Raw genomic sequence first — 18,609 nt, forward strand, 5'->3', positions numbered from 1 at the left:
TTGTTTTCATTTAATACCTAATAATTTTGTAACACTTTTCTGTTACAATGTACTTAATTTATTATTTTTCTTTTGGAAAGCAAATAAGAAGCCTTTGGATTGATGAGAACACAAAAAGAGATAAAGGTTTACGACAATTGACAGTAATATAAAGTTGATAAAAAAGAGAATAAAAAAAGAACAATTTATTACTCGCACTAAAGTGTTTGTAGTAGTAGTAAATTATTATTACATGCCTTTTTAAAATGTGCAAAAATTTTTTAGAGAGTAAAGAGCACATGCAAAACGAATAAAAACCTTATAAAATTAAATAAAACAGAGATGATTAAATAACTCTTAATTTTATATATTGTGCTTTTCTGCCTAAACCCATCAACTATTTTCTTTTAAGCTTCACTTACAAACTATTAACCTAAAAAGTAGTATGTCACTAGTTTTTGTACAAATATTAAATAACAAATTTATATTCTACTAAATTCAGTAATAAATAATATCAAAAAATAAATTATAACACTATAAACTTAAAACAACAACAACAAAAAAAATCACATGGAATTAGTTATTTTTTATTTCAATAAAAACTTTTGTGACAATTTTAAATTTTTAATTTATTTAACTTTTTCAGACACAATTTTTACTACAAAAGTGGTAATTGGAAAATTATACTGCGACTAAAAACTTAACAAATGCTACAGAAACTTTTTGTTTTTGTTCTATTGATTTATTTTCTTTGGAGTGTTGCAAAAAGTAAGTTTGTTTTGTCTACTTTCAAGTAAATTTGCAACAAAATATGCTTTTAACACTTTTTACAACAATAAGCTTTTCGGAAAAACACTGCTTCTTTTAAATCAATTTTCAAGCACTTTTATGTAATTAAATATTTAAATTAATCGATTTTTTCGTATCTTTAAGAATAAATAGTTGATTAAGTATACGTTAGGGAATATGGTTAATTTAAGTAATTCACTTTTTAAAAAGGTGAAAACTTAATAGTTTCTAAGAGAGTTGTAGAAAATCTCACTGTCTATTGCCAATATAAATTTAAGTGTGAATCATAAATTAAACAAAATAAAATGTTTATGTAAAAGTATATTTTCAAATTAAACTAAAAGACAAGATAACTGTAATAATTTTTCAATGAAGTTATAAAGTTATCCAAAACAATTTGAGTATTTCTTTTTTCTTTTTTAGCTTTAACTAATTGTAAATCAATCTATGTTATTCTTTTCAGTTAAATAAATACTAAAATAAAAGATAATTAATAAAGAAGATATACAAGAAGAGTTAGAATGTCTGTTTAATAAAAAAATATGTATAGTTTATGGAAGAGAAAACAAATATGTATGTGCGGCAGATTCAATTGGAAACAATAAATGACAAGTTGTAATATAAAAAATGCAATGCACATTAATTTGTCATAGTACATTAACAATTTTTTAGCATAATTATTTGTACACTTATATAAATTAGAAAGAAGAATTTTATTGATTCGTATATAAATAAGTAACAAGAGCCGTAAAAGTCGGTGCCTAAAAAAATTATAAAAAATCAAAATTTAAGATAGTTTTTACTTATTAGTTTATTGTAGAAAATTCTTATAAAATCTCAAAACAAGCTGTCGAACTAAGTAAACTAAAAAATATTTTTATTTTATTTTTGCTTTATTATAATTGAGTAAATAAAAAAGCTTTAATAAACCAAAGTCAATTGATTAGTTCAATTAGTATTTGATCAATAATATTAAAAAAACAAGAAAAACTTTTAAAATGTTGCATGGGTTTAGTAATTCTAGTGTCTGTATTGAAGACTTTGTAAGCATTTGCAGTAATAACACGTTTATAGATCATATTGTAACAATAACTAGAAAACTATGAAGTTTCACATGTGAAACTATTACTAAAAGATGATACAACACGAAATTGCAGAAAACAGTAGCTGTTTATAAATTTAGCATTTTTTAAGCCTACTAAGCACATTAAACTTAATAAACTTTTCAATTCAGTGATGAAATATTTATGATATTGGCAGCTACCATTGCAGTTTGTTTAGAAGTTACAGCTAGCTTGTTTAGTTGGAATTGTTTCATTATGACTCATCTAATTCTCATAAGTTAACAAGCTATAACAGTATTGGTTTTAGTTGATCTAATAGAGAACACGAGTTTGTTAATTAGCAGAGCCTATTGTGAATCAATATTTACTACGATTAGGAAAGCTTAAAATATTCAAACTAAAAGAAAAACAGCTACTTTAACATTTAGCCTGTTAATATCTCACTAATGTTGTTCTCTAAGAATTTAAATGTTTTAAAAAAGTCACTAAAACTAAGATAATAAAATTTAAATAATACTTAAACAATTTTAGTTTTTAATTTAAAAAAAAAAGATTTTTAGTGTAAACATAAAAAAATCAATGCTACTCTAAATACTAGTTTTAACTGAATATAATATCAAAAATTATCATTTGATAATGCAAATGCAACAACATTTTACTTAGATAAACTCTGAAGTTTTTATTGCAATTTTAGTACTCCTTAACCACGCTAAAGTTTTTGGTTTAAAAAAGAACTCTGTATAGATTTTTAAACAAGAATAGCTCAACTAATTAAAGTGTTTTGTAATGTTAATTCAGCCATTAGATATAAACCATTTTTAAAAGTGTCTTATTTTTTCATGTAAGCTAATAATTTAGAAAGCAATAAAAAATATGTAAGTATAACTAAGACTAACACTGTAAAATAACACTGTAAACTGATTACAAACAAGTTAAACAAGTTAGGATATTTTTTAAGCAATAGAGTGAGATTTTTTAGCCTTCTAGAATAAATAGTTAAACTAAACTTTTATCCTTTAGTTTCGTAATGTTATATTTATTTTTAATCTTCGAAAATATTCAGAGCAAATAACCAAAATTTATTTATATTTCAATCTTCTTCAAACTACTTCAATGAAGATCCATGTCCGGAAACTTATAAATATTTGAGAATTACTTATCAGTGTGTCAATCATAGTAAGTTTTATAAAATGTGTTTTATGATTAGCTATTAGTTTTTTTCTTATAAATATTTGAAAGTTGTTCAATAACTTTGTTCATACAGAAAGTAAATTATCATAAAATAAAAGACAATTTTTATCTTTTGTAAACTTTATAGCAGATATTACGTCATTTTCAATAAATTTTGTAATTTTTTTGACAATATGTCTCTCGTTGGTAACCATTCTAGTTTGCAATCGTTAGGTTTATCAAACTTTAACAGCATTTTTCGTTGTGTTTGTAAATCGACACAATCTACTAGTTTTTACTACAAACAAAAAGTTCTAATATTATTTTTTTTTAATTATATTAAACTTTGATTCCTTAGAACTTAGTTCATTAAATCAAATTTAGTTTTCGATTGTCCTGGTAAGTTTACTGGTGTGAAAAGAGTGAATTCTTTTGAAATAAACGATCCATCTGATACAATAAATTGGTGGAGTAAAGATCCAATGAAGGAAAATTCTGACATCTATTATCATATTGACAATCAACCTTTCGTTAAAGTAATAAAATTTACTATTAATTGAATTGTATCTGACTTTTTGCAAAACCTTTCAACTTTTTTTTTGCAACTTGATTAATGAGAAGCTTAAAACCAAAGTAAAATTAATTACTAAATTTATGTTTTATGTAGATTTTTTGAAAAAATATTTATGGTTAATGCTTTTAACAGAGTTTCATGAACGATATAAGTTTCATCAAAGGAGATTACCAGGAGTTACATGATTTGAAAGTTTCAGTTAAATCAAACCACTTGGCTGTATATAATGGATATCTGTATTACTATAAAGTTTGTTTATTAGCCCATACTGGTCTTTTTACACAAAGTTAAATCTCTGTACTTAGACAATTTTGTTCACATAATTTAAACAGTTACACGTAGTGATTTAAAAAATACGTACCTTAATATTTGAGTACAAAAATTTAACTTTTCAAGCTAAAATATAATTCGCTAAAACAAATGAACTATTGAATAACAAAACAGCCAAACCAACGTAAAGTAGCAAAATACAAATTGTCATTCTCACAAGAACAAACAAATACAAAGATTGAAGATAACCAACTTGAAATCAACGGTTTATTGATTTCTGTGGATGAAAATGGTTTATGGATAAGTTATTGTTTGGATGACAAACAAATTATTATCATAAAACTAGATGAAGAGTTAAACATAGTGGTTAGTTATATAAACTAAAACAGTAGTCTTTATTCTTTATGTTGTTTGATTGAAAAATTAAAACCTAGCATTAAAAACTGTTATAGAATTTAAATATCCTCCCTTATATGAAAATAATAAACTTACAGACCTTGTTTAATCTATGTATACGAGCTATTTTTTAAATAAATTTAGTTGGTTGTTGAGAGAATAAGTTTTACTGAAGATGTTTATATAATGTGCAATCAAAATGTCAAACAGAATAGCTATGAAACTGGAATAAAATCCGAATCAACCGATAGAATAATCATATGTGGAATATTGTACGTTATGACGTCACAAAACAATTTAGTCACGTACAACACAAACGATATGAATTTAAAATCAATAACTACTTCATTAAAAATACCTTCTCATTCGCAGTACAACCCAAGAGATAGATTATTATACGGATGGATTGATAAAAACCCTGTTTACTACTTAATTGAGTTTGGAGACTTTGAATCTAAAAAAGGTAAGTAAACTTATAGTTTAAGATCTTGTAAATTTTTAATTGTTAATTTAATGATATGGAACTAAAACTTTAGCTTATTTAAAATTTATTTTAGAAAACAAAGAAGTAACTGTAATGCCAATGGTAACCACTAAACCAGTTACTAATGGTCAAGTGAAAGAAACTTGTCCTCAACAAACAGTAGATGGTTTAATTTGGCCACAAACTGAATTAGGACAGACAAGAACTGTTAACTGTGGTAATGGTAAAAGTAAGTTGATGTTTATAATTTTTTAATATATAATTAAATGTTTCGTAATTCATATAATCCTTATAAAGTAAGTTATAAAACATGGTTTTCTAACAAGTACAATTGAAACAGCCGCTGCTTATTTATGTACCAATGATGAGTTTCTAAATACACCTAAATGGTCAAATGGTCCTGATTTGACTGATTGTTATTTATCTCTTGACTATTTGATACAACAACTGAATGCAGGTGTGTATAAGTTTAGCTACAATAAACTTTTGAAGTTTTAAAAAAGTGCTTCTAATTAAGTAAAAATATTTTTTTTAATAAATTCTTATCTAGGTGAATACAAATTGTTAATAAAGCTGTTTGCTTATGTTAAAACACAAAAACTAACACCAAACAAAGTTTTTGAAGTTTTTGAGCTTTTAAAGAGTGTGCTAGGTGTTGAAAACATCGATAAAAGCAACTTTCAAGTTAGTTTCGATATATTTTCTTATAACTTGAAACTTTTATGACATGTCAGCATATAAAATTTCTTTTAAAAAACTCCCTTATATGTTGTTATTTTTTTAGTGTAATATTAAAGTTTAGAGTTTTTTTAAATTATGTGAAACAAAATTTAATCTTTTTTTTCTTATCGTTAGATAAAGCTTTGGTTTTGTTTTACATTTTGTAATTAAACTTTTTAGTAATTTGCATTAAGTAAAACAACTTATTTTTCTAGTTTTGTGTTGTCTAATATAATCAGCCGTGTGAATTTTCAAGACTAAAGTTTTTTATATAAAAGAATAATTATGCTTAAAAATAAAATCTAAAGTAAACTGTCTTGTAAAAACATTGCATAATGTATACTTTATTTATTTTACCGACAAAACTGCTGTTGTTATTTTTGTATAATATTTATTTCATCAGAAAGTTAAAGGTTTACATGAGTTTTTTTTTGTTTCTTATAACTGTCTCTAAAAATTTTCTTTCATATTTAAGTATATGAGAAATATAAGTAAAAACAAATGTTTTTCTAAAATTATTTTTAAACAAATATATCTCAATCTGAACTTTATAGTTCTACTAACATTGTGATTTGTTTATTGTTTATTATGAAGTTAATACTAAAAAAAAAATAATTTGCACAGTATTTATCGAAAATATTTGACAAGTTGTTGGACAAATCTTTATTGGAAACATTGAATAATCAATTGACTACTAATTTTAAAAACAGTATACTCTCCAAAATCTTTCACATTGTAAAAAGTATATAGAAGAGTTTCGAATTTCACAGACAGCTACAAAAGTTTGTTTTCACTTTTAATATTTTCAACTGATTATTAAGTCATAAAAATTTTTTATTTTAGACAACAAAATTATCTTAGTTTCAACATTTTCGATTTTGTTTTTTTATTTTTAATTTTGTGCCGACTGTTACTTTAAACTATATATAGTTGTTACTATAATTTATGTTTTATTTAACTTATTTTATATAATCTTTAGCTTTATTTTGCAAAAACATTTATTTTTTGTCTTTGAGCTATATAAAGTTAGTCATAATCGTCAGCACTACCTTACACTATTCTATGAAACTAAAAAATTTTTTTTTTAATGAAAACCATATTATTCAATACTAATATTATTAATCATCTTAAACAGACTTGAAACCTCAAAATTTTTACGTATTACAAACTCCCTACAACTATAAAATCGATTATGACGTAGTAATTCCAATAAAGAGTTCACATGAAGAAGACAAAAGTGAAATTAAAATTCATTTACCAAAACAAAAATCTGTCAGATTTAAAAGTTTATTTAGTTTTACTGATTTTTAAAGTTTGCCTATGTAGTCAATAAATTTAATTTTATGTCTCGTTCAGTTAGAATGCGCATATAGTAATTAACTTAGTGTTTAATACTTTGTTACAGAAAAATCAAACTTTGAAGTAATTAGAATAAAAAATATTGGCAAACTCAGTTTGAAAATGTATACAAACAAAACAACAAGTTTGAGTTCTGATATTGTATCTGTATCTTTTGATGGCATTTCAGATATAGACCTTGAAAACCCTATTTATGTTGTTTTTCAGAATTTAAAAGTAAGTCAATTGTGTAACAAGTAATGTATAAACAACAGTCTAATTTTAAAGCTTTTCATAATTTAATGTAAGATATAAAATTTAAGTATAAAACAATTATGGATTATACTTTTTGATAAAACTTGCTTAAAATTTTAGGATAAAAAGCATCACTCGAGTCAAAGATGTGTAGTTTGGGACATTAAGGAAAAGTAAGTGTTCAATTTAGTTATTTGTTTTAGTTAAAACAAAGGTAAAATGCCGAAACTTATTCAGATATTGGACAAGTAAAGACAGCGAGTTAATAAAATCCAACTCTACTCACACGATTTGCAGTTTTAATAAAATATCTATATATGCATTTTTAACTGATGACAGTACTGCAAATAAAGCAAGTTTATTTTCAGTTGAAACTTCCCAGCTGACAATACTGAATGTTCTTTTATCTATTTCTTCATTTTTCTTGTGTGCAATTTCGACAACTTACATGGTATTCAGGTGACCTCTTGAGATGTTATTTAGGAACTTTATATTTATTTTTGATAACTCTTTCTGATAAAACTAATAAAAAGTATAATATCAGATACAGTGTTATGTTATTAGTAATATGAAAGAACACTCGTTTCAGCTGTAAAGCTAATTGATTAAATTTAATTTTACATAAAGCCATTGTTTATAAATTACTAGTGTAGCTTAAGACTTTAAATATAACTGTAATATTTACAAATCGTTTCATATTTGACAAAAAAATTATTTAACCTAAATTCGATCTTATATAACTTTTACAGAAGTCTGAGAAATAAGTCGACAATAATAACAACTAACTTTTGTTTGATGACTTCAATTAGCAATACTTTGCTGTTGATATACTTAAATCGGCAATTGAATGACAATACTCTATACATTATTTCAAATGTGTTACGTTTCAGTGTATTATCGAGCTCAATTTGGATATTTGTTATGACAGCATATTTGCTCAATAAAGTGTATAGTTTTTTCGCCTTGAAATCTAAACGAGCTATTATGATTTGCCATGTGATTGTTTACTGTAAGTTAATTTTTTTTTTTTTCAAATCAAGGTTTACATTAGATTCAAATTAAAAAAAAAAGTTATAACATATAAACTTTTAAGTTATTTGTTTTTGATGTTACTTAAACTAATCTATAAACCAGAGCAACTTTAAATTTAATAACTAACATTAAAAAAACTATTTTTTTTAGTCAAAGAACCAATATGTAAAAGTAGTTAGTTAATTTGTGAATATTTGAGATTAAAAAAAAAAATGCAACTGTTTAACTAAGTATTTAAATTATTTTTTTAAAAATTATCACATTTAAACTGTTTTTTTTTTTTTTTTGCAGCACAAAATTTTATTTGAAGTCTACAAACTTATAGAGTTAATTTTTGTCACAGTAAACTCTTAATATTTTACTTTGATCTTTTATATGGTCTTGCGGTTAAAAAAAGCAATAAAACTCTTCTTTGAACAGAACAAGTAGAATATACTTAAAGAAAAATATTCTCAATAAATGTTAAAAATATTTTTTTTTAACATTTTGAGTTACAGCAATAAAAGCCTTAAAAATCAAAAGAAAACTAGTTTTTACACAATATTCTGCACCACTTATTTCTTTTGAGTAGTTATAAGTACATTAAAAAGCGGATTAGTTTTTATAAAAACAGAATTATAAAACTTCTACTTCTTAGGAATACAGTAAATTCATTTATATGTAAACTTTATCTATCACAGGTTTAACAACCGGACTTATCATAGTAGAATATTTGATTGAAGAAGATTCTGATAAAAGAAGCTTATTACCATATAATGAGTTTTCTTTTACGATAGTTATTACAACCTTTGCACTTTCAGCATTTTTCTCACTAGTTTTCCTGGCTGCATCTGTAGTAAGACTTCGGAATAAAATGAGCAAAAACGACAATATAAAAAATAGATCTTGCCACAGACTGACAAAATCAAGCTTTGAACCTTTAAAGTTAGTTTTTTTTATAGTTTTGATATTAAAAGCCTGACTAAGCTATTAGACACTAACATTATTAATTACTTAGTTTGTTACTCATACTAAAAACTTTGTACTTTATTAAAACAGAACACTGTTACTGAAATCTGTACCAGTTGTTATACTAAACATACTAACATGGACATCATATTGTCTTTGGAATACAAACTGCTCTCATACATATGGATACTTATTTGCTGCATTTAACCTAGTGTTTGGACTTTCCTTATTTGTACTTCCTTTTATTATCGACACAAAAGTAAGCTTTTACTCTGCTTTATTTACCACATGTTCCTTTTATTTGTTGTTAGATGTTATTATTAAAAAACTTAAGTAGCAGTTTTGAAAAGAAAAGTTGTATCTGTAATAATATTTACTAATAAAAACTTTAGGCTAGCAGAGAATGGCTTGGACTTTTTAACAAGTTGATTTGCTGTAAAAGAAACGATGTAATTGGAAAACCTTACGTCAGTAAAAGTTTTTCTTACTCTACTGGATATGAAAATAAAAACAAAAAAGTTGCTTCCGAAACAACTGTAAGCATGGTTTTATTAGGATAAAGAAAAATTTGAGAATTAAAAAAAAAAAGTTTAAAAGTTAAAAGCATTTTATATCTTTTAAAGTTTATATTAAATAAAGTTTTGTTTTAGTATTTACGCATATAAAGTAATTTTAAATTAGCCCTCAGTTATGATATAGTATTTGATTTAAAATGATTAATTGATTTTTAGGCGGGATCTTGTCATAATCTCAACAATCAAAACAAAATATATATAAATCATATAAAAGACAGTGGAATTTATACAGAAGATGAAAAATCTTCGTACGAGCTTGAAAGCATGATTCAAAGAAATCAGGCACATCTTATTGAGAGTAAGTATTTCTATAAAACTGAGCATATAAAATAAACAATGATGTTTAAACGTACTTCTTATAAAGTTTATTTTCGTTTAGTTTTGACTAATCGTTTGAATAATTTTATTAAAATGTTTTGACAAAAAACAAAAATCAAGCAAGAATACAAAGAGAAATATTTATCAAAATTCTATTCAGTCTTAATAAGTTTTTAGTTTAAACTTTTCATTTTTTCAATTAAGTAAGCCTATAAATTTTCTTATTTAATTACCCATGTACAAACTTTTTAGGTTCAAACCAAAAATCAAGCGGTTACAATTCCAGGTGCCAATCCAGCAACTGTGACGATGAAAACTTATTACGTCACAATCAAAATTCATCAGCTCAAACGAGTAGTTTAGAAGCGCGTAGAAACTCTTCAGTGAAGTACGATTTGCTTAACAGGGGATTTTATAAAACCCACAACTTCGATCGGGTCGAACCCTATCACGTTACTGAACTCGTTATGACGTCATCAAGACCAAATACGTCACAATCAGTAGACGAAAACGATTTAGAAGTCGAAAAGTGTTTGTTTTATGAAAGAAATAACCACAAGTTCAACTCTTTGCAACTAAAAACTAGCTCGAATTTCTCTGACAGCAAGTCTTATAAAAACAAACTTAATAATTCTGATATTTATAACAAGGAAAGAGTTTATGAAGAAATAGAACCGATTTGTGTAAATGAAGACATAATGCTTTAGATATAATAAGTTATTTACTTTAATTTTTTCTAACTTTTATAAAATTTGTGTTCGTTATAATTTTTGTTAAAGTATGTGAAACTTTATTCATGTATTTAACCTGTAAGTAACCTTTAGTACTCTATCTCTTTTTTCATTACAATAAGCAAACTTTGAGCTGTAATTTTAAAATAATCAATGTTTTCATAGCTTTATTTTTTAATCTCTAAGCTAATATAGTTTTAGTTGTTTTTGTGCAAACACTTTAATGAGATTATTATTATGCTTAAAACATTTTTTCGTCTCTTCAAAGTAACATGGCAATCATAATGCGTTTTTGCTGCATTTAAAATATATTTCTTTAACAGTTGACCTGTTAAATGTTTAAATTGCCTAGTTTTTCCAAGCACTTACACAGTTTACTTTTAAATTTACTTATTTGTTATTAAACATTAAAGTTCTAAAATATTTTATAGGTTACAAAATTTGTATAAAAGATAAGAAAACGATACTAAGTGAGAAATTTTCTAGACTATTGTTAAAAGCTTAAAATTTAAAATCTAAAACATTAACTCTAACTTTAATTATTTTTATGTTTTACAGTAATGAAAAAACCGAATAAAAATTTAAATTGAGTTTTTTAATTTTTTATCTCCTTTTATCTTTATAAATGTTTTTTTTTTTAAACCTTGTGTCAGTTGAACTGAAAATAAAATAATATAAAAATTTAATACATTTTCTACGCAAAGAAAGTCTGTTATTTATTTATGGAAAACACTTTTATGTAACATAAAACACAGAAGCAATTTACATATAAATAAGTAAAGTAAATCAGTTCAAAGAAATTTTTGCTCATTAATATTAAAGATAACACAAAAATTTTTACTTAAAAGTGAAAGAATTAAATATTATGGACTAAAAAATACTCGAGAACACTTCTTTTAACAACAATTTATTAGCAACTGAAAAACCACTTTGAAAAAAGCGGTATTTTGTTATTTAATCAGAGTTCAATATAGTAGCAAGAGTTCTAATTTTTTATTTCTTTTTAACGAAAAACATTAATTTTTCCGAAAAAAAGTTGTTTATATAAGCAACATGTGAATATAAAAAGAGAATTTTGAACTTGAACATCATAAATTTAATCTGACTGAAATTGAAAGCGTCATGTAAAACCAACAACAAAAAATCTTTTTGTGTTACATTTGTTTTGACAATAAGAAAACACCTTATACTAATTTATTGGAGCCAAATTGCAACTGAAATTCTGACATATAATAAAAAATTACATTTGAAGTTTTAATTTTGTCTTGTATAATAATTATTTAACCGTCAAAAAAATTTAAACGCAAAATTTAATCAGATCAAGACGTTGTTACGTCACAATGTAGTTTTAACAATGGAAATAAATCAATCAATATTTCACGTGTGTCTCATTTTAGTAGTTTTTGCTATATTTCTCCCATTTTTGTTATATATATACAAAAAATAAATTAAAATTTGTGAAAAAATCGTTTATTTGATGGCGCCATAAAATTATCTATAAATAATAAAGTTTTTATGGTTTTTTAGAATTTAACGCATACAAACTAATGTGAAATGAAATGCAAGAATATTTTAAGACAACTTACACAATACTTTCTATCTACAAAACATAAGTGTTGCAAAATCATTTATGCTTAGTTTTACACCGATTGTTAATTAGATATTTTGAAAAAAATTCGACACAAGTATGTTTAATAAACATAAACTTTTACTGTTTTTTTTTTTATAATGTATTTATAAGAAAAGTTTGTTTACAGTTTATAATATTTTGCATGAAACCGATTTGAAGCACAAAGTATATTTCTAAATTGGCAGTAATCCATATTATTACTAATTATCTTCAGACTAAAAAATCGATTGATTTAAGTAATAAGTTTAAAGACGCTTGATCTAGTTGTTGAAGTAAATTAATTAAACCTAACAATTTAATTTTGAAGCTTAAAATAAAACTAAAGCTAATGATTAGCCAAAAAGCTTAAAACTATTTTTGTTTTACTATTTTATTAAATTTTATCACACTAAACAAAACTTAAAACCCTAATTTTTTTTAATGAACAAAAATAGGATCTCTAAAATACTTCAAACTTCAAATATTTTACAAAAAGCTTATGTTATAGTTATAGATTATATTTCTATTAATGATAAACAGTCAAGTATTTTGTTATTTTATAATTCAAAACAAAATAAAATTTAATTTACTTATAACTGATCAGATTAGTTAAAGTTTTAATAAGTTTGCGGAATGTAAACTTATGTTTTTTTAGCTATTCTTTTAATTTACAGTACAAGGTTATTTTTTGAAACTTAAATTTACAATCCAACTATCAGTTAAGTCTCTAATATTATTTTTTACTTGTTTTATTAGAAAGTAATTTATTTTGTTTAAATCATCTAAACAGCACAGCACATTAGATACAACTTGTACATAAAATGATACTTTTTCAATTACTTTTATTTCAACTGTTTAATTTATATGTTCAAGCTAAACTTTTTTTAGCATAAAATGAAAGTGATATCTTTAATAGAACTAAATAGATTTGTTTTTTTTTTTTTTGATAAAACTTAAAATGATTTTACAAAATAATTTTCAAAGCGAGTTATAGTAATTGTAAATACCAAGTGACATAAAAAAGTCAACATATTTTTTATTTAAATTTAAAGTTTAATCTATTGTAAAAGTTTGAATAGATTTGTTGTATTGAGCAAGCTAGGTTAATTACTACAATAGTTTTCAAACGTTTGGTTCTCAAGAACTTAATTGCAGACGTTTTGTTTAACCACCAATTAACCTTTCTTTAGATGTAATTATTTCAAATAAATCGTTTAAATAAATATAAGCTATATCTATTATTTGGCGTTAATAGTTTTAATTTTTTTGTTCGCATTATTTATTCATTGTACTATCGTTTAAAAATTAAAACAAAAAAAATAAAACAGAAAATCTCAAATTTAAAACAGGGTAAACAACATTATCACTTTTGTTTCCTTATTTAGAAAAAAAAAGTTTAAAAGATAATTACTCACAAATGTATTATTAAAAAATATAATTAGTTTTATACAAGTTTTAAACAAGTTTTGTTTTGGTCAATCTTTGAATTTAAATCAATCATTTTTATACATTTTAATAAAATTATCTCATGTCAGCCTTAAAAAACTTCTAGAAGATAGGGATAACATATAATATACGCTAGAAATATTTGAGAGTTATATAAAGGTTTTTAATGTAAAATTAATGTAAAATGTGATATGTATACAAACTTAATGACTTGTAAAAAAAAGGGAAAAATGATGAATCAAAACTTTTTAGTGTTTAAAAACAAACATTCAAAAGTAAAGAAATAAGATAAAATAAAACTAACTTGACCCTTGAAAAAAGATTAAATACGTTTGAAAATATTAAGATTGATTTAAATCGTCTTTTTGGCAGTTAAAATCACTACTTTAAGGAATTATCTTAAAATATTTTTTTACTGAAAAAATATACGTCAAAGTTTGAAAAAAAAAAAATAATAATGATTCTATAGAATGACGATGCGTCCCGTGAACACCACTAATTAAAAAAATAAAAATATGTTGTATCATGTCTGATGCATACATGTTAACTATCTTCAAGCTTAAAATAGTAATTAGCATTGAACTGAAAAAAACTTAAAAATCAATACTTTAAAATCGCTCCAATGTTTAACACTGATGTATAAAAACGTTGTTTTATATAATTTAGTAAGTTTGTAACGTGTCTAAGTTCGTTTTGTACTATCAATGCTTTCAAACTGCATCAAAAACTAAACTCAAAAGTTACATGTTATACTTTGTTATAAACTTATAGTTTTACAGATACAGAAATAAAAAAATTGTTTGTTTGTTTATTAAAAAATAGTAAACCTATTAATTTAATTATCGATGTTGTACAAAAGCAAAAATATTGATATTTAAAGTTGAAAATGACAAAATAATTTTTAAACATTTAACAAGTATATATAACAAATTATAATTTTTATTGTTGAACATCAACATTGCCAACCACTTATTCACTATTGTTTCGCTGAAAAATTATCTTTGAGTCTAAAATAACCGAGTGAATAAAATTAAAAATCAAACAATACATGAATCTTGAAAAACTAAAACTAATTTTAATTTCTGCAGTCACTACCTAAAAAACTTAAAAAATTTAACTTTCAAATTTTAAAGTGTTTTATTAAGTTTTATAATTCGTGTTAGTAAACAATTTAAGTAGTAATAGTTTAATTTTTAACAACAAATGTTGTTTTTTAGCTATTATCCAAATATCTAATTTCTTTAATCAAAACAAAATTCTGTAATTTTTATCATTTGTTGTTTTGACTTTAAAACCTTTGTGAAATAAAACAAAAGAAAAACAAGTTTTTTGGAGTTAATGACTGTTTTAGATAAAAAACTGATAACTAGAAAAACATATATTTACACTAGCTATCTGGAAAAAACAACAGTAAATGATCAAAAAATTATTTTGTATCATTATTTCTAAAAAATTATAATTAACATATTTAGGAACACTTTTGTTTATTTATTTTTTATTTATCTAATACCTGTATTTTTTTTATGATAAAAGCTGAATTAGGTTTTTTCGAGACGATTTTATATTGATTAAAACCGCGGCATGTACAATTTAAAGTAATTTAAAGAAGAAAAATGTTATTCTAGTAAGCGATTTCGTTGAGGATTACATATTTCGAAGTTCAAGATAAAGTTTCCTTGACTTTTTCTTCAATGTTTTTTTTAAAACTTTATGTATTTAGTAGATTTTTCTCTAAACATATTTAGCTAATAAAACCAACATTGATTTTGTAGTTGTTTGATCAACTAATAATAAACTAGACTTCAAAGTTTTCTTATTTAATATCTATATTTTTAAAACTTATTTAAGTTAAAGCTCTGACTGGGAAATTTTAAGAAAAAAATTACTAAATAATTTTCAGTTAAGATTACCTCAAAAAACTTGTATTCACAGTTAAACCTTGGCTAGACTTTAATTTAAACTGTTTCCATGGCGTATGAATTGATAACCGAAAATATTTTTGTACACTAGATCCTTACTCAAAACTTGTAGAGCGTATTTTTGTTTAGTAAATTCTTTAGACTAATGGTAACTAGCAGAACATCGGAACTTATTATACTAAGCAAAATAAGTTGTTACTTAAATAAATAATACTATGTTACACTTTATTTTTGCAACGTGTATGTGTTTTTAGATTTAGGTTTGACTTTGCCTTTTAGCAGTATAGTTATGCTATATTTAGTTCTAACACATAAGGTATTTTCAATATTTTAAGTTGTCAAATAATAGTGTGTAAATTAAAAAAATTTACTTAATGAATTTATACAGTATAAATTGTAACGATAGGTTATAAGTTTAAACTAATGTTGATGAGTTTATTAAAAATATTAAACGTTAAACTATTAAAACAAAAAATTAATTAAATTAACCTCTATAAAAATTACATCTAGTGAGTAAAAATTGGAAAAAAAAATAATAGAAAACTAAACTTGAACTAAAAAAGTTTAATCTACCGAGTCTGAAAGCGTCATGTAAAAGCAAATTACTTTTTTTGTATTATTTTGATATATTGTTCGTTATGACAACAGACATTACTTCCAATTGTGTTCAATCAAATTGACAACTGACGCAAACAAAACATTTTCAAACAATGGTTTGGTAACTTTAAGTTTAAATACAGCAAAACACGAGTAATAAAAAGTGTCTATTTTTGAATCAGAGTTAAATTAGGCAAGTAATTTAAATTGATTTAACAATACTTGTAAATTTATGTTAAATAATGCTAAAATTTTCATTTATAAATTTTTAAACATAAAAGCGAACTTTATATAAGAATTTTACATTTTACGAATGGTATTTTGATCACTGTTTAAATTAAAGATAATATATTAAGCTTTAGTTTGTATTTTTTAATTTTTTTTACACAGTTTCACTTAAAATAAAGCTTAAAATGTTTGGAAACTAAAACTATACATCAAAACTATAAAATCTAAACTGAAATAACAAAGCTGTTTATAATGATACAATTTATGCATTATATATGAGATAATGAATACAATTTAATTTTACAAAACAAAAGTTTGTTATAAATTTCTTGTTTTAATTTTATTCAAAATACAAAAAACTAATTTATAACAAAACGAATTCTTACGAACTAAAAAAAAATTACACAAATTTAATCGTGGTATTATTCCGTATCTTTTTAGTAATAGCATCATAAACTAAAAATAAATTAATTAAAGTATAAATTTTTATATTTTTGCACAACTGTTTCTCATTATTTAAAACCAGCCTTGAAAACTAAGAAAACTAAAAGTAATTCTGCAAATAATTACACAGAATTTTATATTTTTCTTATGACAGCTTTATATGCAAACTTTCTATTATGTTTGACGTTTAAAATAATGTTGCCAAATCAACTCAAACTTTGACAGATTTATTAAAATTTTGAGTCACATAGTACGTCATAATCGCTTTTAATTTTGTACCAGGTTATAATTTTCACTACAAATATTTATAGAAAAGTAGTTGGTTTTTAGTCTTTATACAACCACATAAAAGATGATTTGTTAATTATGATTTAACAATGTTTGTTTTTTAAAACTTAACATAAATTATTTAGTTTAAGATGCTTTATAAACAATAGTTTTTGTAAATAACTAATTTTTTTAAGGTATTACAAACTGTAAAATAAAAAACACACTTCTATACGTGCATTAATAAATTGTTTAAGAACAGTTAAAAGGTTTTTACCTTATAAATATTTCATTTTAGTATTCGAAAATTGGCTTACACTATAAAACAGCATAATTATCAACTGAATATAAACATCTTTAAAACATTAATTTTGGCATTAAAAGAATAAAAATCGTGTATAAAATACTAAATAAATTTAAATTGAACATCTACATAGGTAATTTAAAAACTTTTTTTAAGTTGTCAGCTTACAAAAGCTTACTAACTTACAGAAAATAAACAATTAAAGCATTTGCTCGTTTAGTAACCATTAAATATAATTTTTAACTGATAATAATTTTAAATTGTTATCAATATTTTTAGTGGAATAACCGAAAAATGACAGCATTTCTGTCTTTTTTTTCATTGTTGTTTAATTAATTTAAAATGTTAGGATTCGTGATGCTTCGTCATTCTAAGTATTTTCTCCAGTAACTTGTGTATTAACTTCGGCATAATTGCCAATATTTTTTTCAAAGTATACATCTTATGGCGTCATTGTATTTCCTTCTTGACAGATAAAATTCTAAACTTTTAACTTTGCAAGAAATTGATAAAAAACTTGGTCAAGGAAAAAAAAATTGCTAAGTAAATTGTAAAAGTAGTTTATTAATAAAGCTGGAAAGCTTTTTTAAAGAAGACAATTATAAAAAAATAGTTTTAAATACTGGTAGATGTATTACCTACGCAAGCACAAAAGTGTATTAAATTTTGTAGAAAGAAAACTATTCATAAAATAACTTTCTATAGAATGGTTATACTTTCAATTAAAACGTTATTGTTTATAAAACAAATGAATATTAACTTTTGTTCATTATCTTTAAAGTATACAAGTTTAAAAATAAAAAATATATTTGTTTACTTTATGTGGTATAGTAAAAACTAACAGTTAAAACAGAATATTTTTGTTTAATTTGCACAAGTTTAGTTATAGCTTAGTTTTTTAGTTTTAGTTTTTTACAATATACACCATTAATGTTTTAAATAAAGCTTGGTTGTTATTTATTATTTAAAAATAGATAAAGTTTTGGTCTAAAAATGTATTTAAATTTAACTATACCTTTTTCTAAACTATGTAACCAATTACTAAGTTATTTTAAGACTAATTTAATTTAAAAAAAAGTGACTTGTGTTCTGCTAAACTTGTTTTTTATCTTTAAAAAACACTTAGTAATTTCATTTAGAATAACAAAATAT

Source organism: Thalia democratica, chromosome 1 (genome assembly GCF_965202585.1).
Source record: "Thalia democratica chromosome 1, ktThaDemo2.hap1.1, whole genome shotgun sequence".
Classification (NCBI taxonomy): Eukaryota; Metazoa; Chordata; class Thaliacea; order Salpida; family Salpidae; genus Thalia; species Thalia democratica.